Source organism: Pinus tabuliformis, chromosome 3_2 (assembly GCF_031772625.1).
Source record: "Pinus tabuliformis cultivar Carrire ecotype Pingquan chromosome 3_2, CPIR1, whole genome shotgun sequence".
Taxonomy (NCBI): domain Eukaryota; kingdom Viridiplantae; phylum Streptophyta; class Pinopsida; order Pinales; family Pinaceae; genus Pinus; species Pinus tabuliformis.
In genome coordinates this window covers 1082847549-1082856285 of record NC_142302.1, presented here as the reverse complement: position 1 = coordinate 1082856285, position 8737 = coordinate 1082847549, and positions in this window count along the sequence as shown.

Genomic DNA, 8737 nt, shown 5'->3' with positions numbered 1-8737 from the left:
ATCGTTTTTAGATCTGAAGGTTGAAACATTGACACGTGGCACATTGTACAAGTTTGCTCTATGGAAAAATTATATAATCAGGTCATACTTGGATATTGGGCATAACTCTTTCTTGGAGAATCCAATTTTGATTATACTAGTGGAATTAGAAAGAGGACTCGGAGGGTTACCGCAAGAAGAAATTTCAGACCTTGGCGATATGCAATTACAGATATACAACAGATTCAAATATCTTCTACAAAGCAAAAAAGGTGTGTAGTATTTTTAAAATTTTGCATAAGTTTGGGTTGAAAAATTAGGTTGAAGTTCAAGGGGCATAGTGAATCATAACTATGATTAATTGATGCCCTGCAGAAAGAAAATGGAAACACCTAGTAAGCAACCTAAAAGCTCTAGCATGACGCATGAAGAAGAGGAAGAAATGAAACTTGATATAACAAAATTACGAGACAAAGTGCAAAAAATTTCACTCTCACAAAAGGTAACTAAAGCTAGGATGAATGGTGTGGAAGCTAATATGAATGGTGGCTAGTTAAGATGGATGGCGTGGAAGCTAAGGTGGATGGCATGGAAGCTAAGATGAATGGCATGGACGCTAAGATGGAATGTTTGAAGATAGATTTGAATAATTTGCTACACAAAATGCTTACTAATGGTGAAAGGGTAGTAAAGGAAACTCATGATGAGAACAAAAGAAATGTTAATCATGATTTCATAGAATTTAATGTTGGATTGAAGACCCACCATGTTTTAAAGATCAATATGAGGAAGTTTGATGGCAAGGATCCTGTAATATGGATACTACAGATGGAGCAATATTTTGATCTCCATAATGTGAAAAACACACAAAAGGTACGCATTACATATTTATAGTTGGAACAAAATTAGTTTGTATGGTATTGATGGCTTTTCTCTTGTAAACATATTGTCACTTGGGCAATTTTTATGAAAGAAATAATAGCACGTTATGAGGATACAAAAAGCAACACTTCTTTTAGCCAATTGATAAACCTCAAACAAAAGGGTTCAATGATGGAGGACATTGAGGACTTCCAAAAATTGAATATAAGGGTAAAATATATTCCAAAGGAGCATAGGATTGATGTTTTGATAGGGGCTTTAGAGGATAAAATCCAACATGAGGTTCACCTTTGGGAACCTGACTTTGGAGAAGGCATTCAAGTTGGCAAGAAAAATAGAAAGAAAAATTATGGCAACAAGGAAGCCTACCACTCACAACTATAAGGATGGAAGTGTTGCTTCCCCTAGCCTTCCACAACCTACAAGATTGACAACCCAACAATTGCAAGAAAAAAGAGAAAAAGGGCTTTGTTACAGTTGTGATAGCAAATACACTAAAGGTCATAAGTGTGTTGAGAAAAATTATTTTACATAGATTGTGAAGAGGAGGAAGAAAAGGAACACAAAATGTCAAAGGAAGAGGATATACACTAGGAACAAACCCTATAGAAAGAAGAAATGAATCTAACCATATCTTGTAATGCGTTGGCCGGAATTACCACTCCTCAAACTATCAATATAGAAGGACATATCAAGAAGAAAAAGGTAATAGTGTTGATTGATTCGGGCAGTACCGATAATTTTATTCATTGTAAGATAGCCAAGGAATTGAATTGCTTCGTATATCCAGCACCAGAGTGTCAAGTGATGGTTGCAAGTGGAGGAACCATAAATTGCTCTAGAAAGTGCCATAATATCAAGCTATCCATTGGAGAATATGTATTGAATAGCCTAATGCTTTCCATTCCAATGGGTGGTGTTGATGTTGTACTAGGAGTCCAATGGCTACAATCCTTGGGTACAATAGGTTTTAATTTTCAAGAACTTTTCATGAATTTTTCTTTAGAAGGAATGGAAGTTTCATTAAGAGGTATCATAGGGAAACTAGGAAAGATAATCATCTCTAATGGAATGACAAAGCTTCTAAATAAAGAATAACAAGGCAAAATTGCACAATTATGTTCTCTAGAGGTTTCCACATCAAAATCATCTATTTCTCCAGATCTCCAAAAAGTCTTGGAGAATCATTCTAAGGTATTTGAGACTCCCAAATGTCTCCCACCTATTCGTGATCATGATCATGCTATTAATTTGATTCCAGGAAGTGTTCCTCCAAACATCAGGGCTTACATATATCCCTATGTCCAAAAGAGTGAAATTGAACGTATGGTTGCAGAAATGTTAGAGGCTGGCATAATTCAACCTAGTGAAAGTTCTTTCTCTGCTCCAATAGTATTGGTGCATAAGAAGGATAGATCATGGCACATGTGTCTAGATTATAGGGAGCTCAATAAGCTCACTATTAAAGATAAATTTCCCATTCCTGTCATTGATGAACTATTGGATGAATTGTATGGATCAATTTACTTCACCAAGTTTGATCTTCGTTCAGGATATCATCAAATCATAATGAAGAATGAAGACATTTTGAAAACAACATTTAGAACTCATGAGGGTCATTATGAACTTTTGGTCATGCCTTTTGGCCTTACCAATGCACCTTCTACATTTCAAGGTTTCATGAATTCCATTTTCAAACCCTTCCTTAGAAAATTTCTATTAGTATTTTTTGCTGATATACTAATCTATAGCAAGTCTTGGAAGGATCATGTTCAACATGTTGACAGGGTGCTCAAACTATTGGAGGAGAAACAGTTATATGCAAAAAGATCCAAATGTTTCTTTGGAGTACAAGAGGTGGAATATCTGGGTCATATTGTATCTCATGAAGGTGTTAAGGTAGACCCTAGAAGAATTACAACCATTAAGTAATAGAAAATCCCCACATCCATAAAGCATCTGCGAGGATTTCTTGGGTTGACAAGGTATCATCGCAAGTTTGTTAAGAATTATGGGAGAATAACAACACCTCTAGCAACATTATTGAAGAAAGATGCATTTTTATGGACTTCAAAAGCAACGAAGGCCTTTGAACATCTTAAGAGGCAATGTGCCAAGCACCGATCTTAGCTATGCCCGACTTCACAAAAACCTTTATTGTGGAATGTGATGCCTCACAAAATGGAATTGGTGTTGTTTTAATGCAAGTAGAAAGATCCATTACTTTCAAAAGTCGTCTAATCAAAGGAAAGTATTTACACAAAGCTATTTATGAGAATGAAATGTTGTCAATACTACATGCACTTAAGAGATGGCGACCCTACCTAATGGGAAGACACTTCAAGGTAAAAATGGATCATGATAGTATTAAATAATTTTTAGAACAAAGATTATCTTCAAAAGAGTAGCAAAAATGGGTCACAAAGATGTTGGGTTATGACTTTGAAATCATATACAGAAAAGGGAATCAAAATTTGTGCCAGATGCACTTTCTAGAAAGGATGAGGAGGTGGAAGCATTGCTTTGTGCCATTTCTATTATCCAACCAGATTGGATAAACGAAGAAAGGGATGAATGGAATAATGATGAAGAAGTGTGGACACTCATTCAAAAGAGACAACAAGATCCTAGTACAACTGATACATTTAGCTGGAAAAATGATTTGTTATGGTACAAAGATTGCTTATGCCTATGTCAAAATTCCCAACTCAAACAAAATATTCTTATGGAATTGCATGCCTCTCCCTTAGGAGGGCACTCAGGATTTTTAAAAGCTTACCACAGGTTTAAGAAGGAGTTTTTTTGGGATGGCCTTAAATATTATATTAAAAATTTTGTGGAGGAATGTTTGGTTTGTCAACAACATAAAGTTGAAACAATTAAGACCCTGGGTCTATTACAACCTCTGTCCATTCCAAGTCAACATTTGGAGGAGATTTCAATGGATTTCATCACAAGTTTACCCAAGTCTGAAGGAAAGAGTGTCATCATGGTGGTAGTTTACATACTTACGAAGTATGCACACTTTTGTGCATTATCTCATCCATTTAAAGCCAATACAGTTTCTACTGCATTTATGGAAACCATTCAAAAGCTACATGGAAACCCAAAGATTATTGTAAGCGACAGAGATCCCATTTTCACTGGAAATTTTTGGAGAGAATTATTTTCTTGTCTTGGTACTCAGTTAGCTCATATCTCATCTTATCATCCTCAATCTGATGGGAAAATTGAGATAGTAAACAAATGTTTGGAAGGATATCTTCATTGTCTTGTATATAATAAACAGACACAATGGGTCAAATGGTTGCCTTTGGCTAAATGATGGTATAACACTTCCTTCCATACTGTAGCAAAAATGACCCCATTTATGGCACTTTATGGATATCACCCACTGTCCATCACATCATATTTAAGAGAAAATTCAAGGGTTCAAGAAGTGGAAGATCACATCGAGCATCAACAACAAGTTCTCCAACTCTTAAAGGATAACCTAACTTTGGCACAGAATAGAATGAAACAATAGGCAGATCAACATTGCAGCGAAAGAAGTTTTGATATAGGTGACTGGGTATTTTTATAGCTACAACCATATAAACAAATGTACCTCAAGAAAGCTATGAAGGATAATAAATTATCATCAAAGTATTATGGTTTGTACAAGGTGTTGCAAAAGATTGGTACTATGGCATACAAATTGGAGCTTCCTGCAGCTTCTCGAGTGCACCCAGTTTTGCATGTTTCATGCTTAAAGAAGGTTATTGGTGACAATATCCCAGTTCAAAGAATATTTCTAGAACTTGACGAGGAAGGAAAAATCATATTGGAACATGAAGCAGTCACAGAAACAAGAACTCGATAGTTGCAAAATCGATCAATTTCAAAGTATCTTGTGAAGTGGAAGAACTTACCCACTAAAGATTCCACATGGGAGGATGATAATTTTATATAGAAGCATCCAAAACTACTCAAGCACTGAGGACAACACTTTTTTGAAGGAGAGGGGCATGTTAGGTCCTTATAATACTAGTTATTCAACCATTACTATTGTCATTGTAGCCCTTGTTGTTATTGTTGTGCCCATATTGTCCCCATATTGTTATTATTGTGCCCCATAGAAGCCCACTATTGTTATTGTTGTGCCCTTATATTATTATTGTTATGTTGCCTTTGATTATGTTGTGACCCCTTAGACTCCTAAATATAGAAAGGATGTTTTTTCAATTGTATCATCCAAGAATTGTTCATTTATGTAATGTAAAGGAGGTTTCCCCCTCGAAGAGGCTAAATTCTAAAGCATTGATCTTTCTTTTCTATATTTCTGTGAGCTTGTTTCATAATAGCACGTACATCAAGTCCTTAGTAAGTTTATTTGCTAAGCTGTATCTTGCAGTCCATGGTTACATGGTAATCCCTTTTTCCTAGAGTATCATGAGTAGTCATTTCGATCTTTTGTGACTCCTTAAACTTGAAATGTCATTGAGCACTTGTCCTTTCAAGCTCACTAAACCAACGAAAGCGGCTAGAGTCACCTTTTTGTCCTTTTCTCGACTCTTAAAACATGAAAAGGAAAATTTTTTGTTTCAAATTCTAAACTTAATTGACTGCGGAACAACATCATTCCTATGGAAATACTCCTTAGTATATCTTAGGTTGATACAAATGGCGACATTTCTTGAGTCTACCAATCAAGGAAACCCCTGTCATGGGAATCCTAGTCTTTTTCCTTCTTTTGGAAATACTGGTGCTCCCTGTACGGCGACGTTGTCCCTTCCTGGATTGACCATTGGTCTACTAGTTTGGTTATTTTTTACCTTGGTAGTTCCAAGTTTCCAAACGTCTTTTCAACCAAGTTCTCCTCCACCTAAATGACATCAACCTCTTGTTGATCCTTCCATTGACGCCTCACCTTCTTCGCGTATTTCTTCAACTCATTGTTCCTCTTTTCCTGGTGAAAGTCTAGATTCTAGTAACCAGGATGCTAAGAAGAAGAAGGAGAAGAGGATGAGGAAGGAAGAAGCAAAATAATAAAGGGGGCAACCAAGCAGGCATTGCTATGGATGCAACTAATGAAGAAAAATCTTCCAACGTTCCCCGAAAAGTAAAATTCCCTTGCATGTTATGTAGGGGTGACCACCTTCTTCAAAATCATTCTAGTATTCCCAAGGTCTTAGAAGTGTGGTCCATAGGTTCACATCGACCTTTTTCATCAGCCTTTGGCAATCATGATGGTGATAAACCTTCAACTAGTAATAGTAAAGCTCATGGGAAAAAAGGAAAAGTCAAAATTTCCATGTAAGTTGTGTGGAGGTAATCATCCCATTCACTTTTTTCCTCTTATGGATGAAGCTTCCAAAGAGTTTAAAATCCTTACTGCTTCCCAGCCTCATCTTCCGGCTGGTTATCGAAAGCTTTCCCTTGATCCTCCACTAGTTGATCCAGTGTTCGATCAAAAGTCATATTTGGTCAACCCCACTCTCTCTAAAAATGAGTCCTGTCAGTCCATTCTCGATCAACCATTAGTTGAGAAAATGGTAGACTTGACTCCGCCTCCAATTAACCATACCTTTCCGGTAGAGAGTGAACCTCATAAAACTGAGGTTCTTCTAGCTTCTTTAGTTTCAAATGAATTGGAGGAGAATCCTCCCATTCATGAGGTGCATGAGAGAAGTTCTCCTATTCCCATAGAGAAAGGAGGAAACTCTCATGTTCCTACAACAGCCCCTCCAAGTAGTTTAGTCACTTCTTTTGATTGGAGTCGACTGACAGTATATCGCCTTCCATCTTATGTGCCTTTCCATATTACATTACAAGTTTACCATATGGCTGTACCTAGCATAGTCATAGATGAGGGTGCATCTGTTAGCATCTTGTTCTCAACTTCTTGGCAAGATTTAGGTTCTCCTCAGCTTGTCCTTGTTACCGAGAAACTGTTAGCTTTTAACAGAAGAACCAGTCAACCATTAGGGATCCTTCCTAAGTTTCCTATTACTTTGGGATGGAAGACTATCTATATAGACACTATGGTTGTCCAAGGCCCGTTTGATTTTAATCTACTTCTTGGCCGTGACTATGTTTACATCATGGGTGCTCTTGTCTCTTCCCTCTTTCTAGTGATGTGTTTCCCCCATGAAGGAAGCATTGTGATCATTGATAAACTTACATTCATTGGTCCTGAATCAACTCCCACACAACCATCATCCCTAAGTGGTTCTTATATGCAAGAGGTATCACCCTCACCACACGTTAAATACATGGCCACCTGTTCCATGCCCACATCTATAGATGAGCTAGTAGGTGATGTAGTATGCCATGTACTGGGGGCATTGGAGCCCAATTTTTTATTGGATCCCTAGACATGTATCCCTTGGATAGTGTTGTTCTCCCATCTAATGACAACGTCTTGGAATCCATGCTCTCTTTTGGTCTATGATCAAGATTATGGAGCAAATTTCCTTGTCTTGTGTCAATCTCCTTAAAATATGAAGCAAGGACCATGGAGCAAAGTTCGTTGTTTTGTGTCCAGCTCCTTAAAAAATGAAGCAAGGACCATGGAGCAGAGTTCCTTGTCTTGTGTGAAGGTCCTTAAAGAGTGAAACAAGGGTTTGGAGCATAGTTCCTTGTTTTGTGTCAAGCTCATTAAAAAATGAAACAAGGGTCATGGAGCAGAGTTCCTTTTCTTGTGTCAAGCTCCTTAAAAAATGAAACAAGGGATATGATGATAGTTCTTTTACTATGTCAACCTCGTTAAAAAATGAATTAGGTCTCCATGATCAGAGTTATTTTACTTGAGTCAAGCTCGGTAAAAGATGAAACAAAGTGTCATGAGCATGGTTCTTTTCCTGTTTCAAGCTTGTTAAAAAATGAAACAAATCCACTTCCAATTCGAGTCTTTCATTAGATCTCATAAAATTCCAGTCGAGTCTTTTACTTGATCTCGTAAGTGAACCGTCATTCCATCCACTTGTTAGTAACATGTAGTCTACTTAGGTGAATGAACTGAAACTTGGAGGGCATGTTCCTCAAATTGAGTCATTATGCAGGGGGAATGTAAATTTATCTCAAGCATAGTTTATCTTTGTTTCAAGCTTGTTTAAAAATGAAACCAAATCCAAGAATAGTTTTTCTCATGTTTAAAGCTTGTGAAAAATGAAACCATCCTCAAGTATACTCAAGCATAGATTTTCATGTTTCAATCTTGTGTAAAAATGAAACCATTCTGACTTTACATCTTGTGATTGCTATTTTTATCAGCTGATTTTTGCTAGATGAGCCTTGGTTTCTCCATTCCATCATCACCATCTCTTTGGCTGATCATTTTCTTTCAATTGGTTGCTTTACCCTTTCCTGAGGAACACCTGCAATGAGTCATCTTATTACGAAACCTCTTGACCTTTACATGTTTTGAGCAGTTCCATCATGAATAGAACCAGTTGCTATCATTTTATACCACTCGTTCTTCCAGGTGGAGTCATCTTTAAGCTCTTTTCTAACTCTCTAAATATGAAAAGATTGTTGAGTACTTGTCCTTTCGAACTCATTAAATTAAATGAATTGACATCGTCTCAGTATATGTTTACCCATTTTTCAAGCTGAGATTGACTATTTACGAAAATGGTACACCTTGGTCGATATGGTCAAGAGGTTCTCTCGAATATTGTTTTGTACCTTTTCAGATTCGAGAGACAAATTACAAAATGGGACTTGATGTAGTTTTATCTTTCTTCTATTTTTCAAATTATCTAAAATATGAAAAAGACACCGAGTTACTCTTCATCGAACTCGTAAAACTTAAATGACAAAAGACTTGTCACCATGATGAGCACAAGTTTCTCCTTCTTAGGACTCGTAAAAACTTACTAGGATAGATTCATTC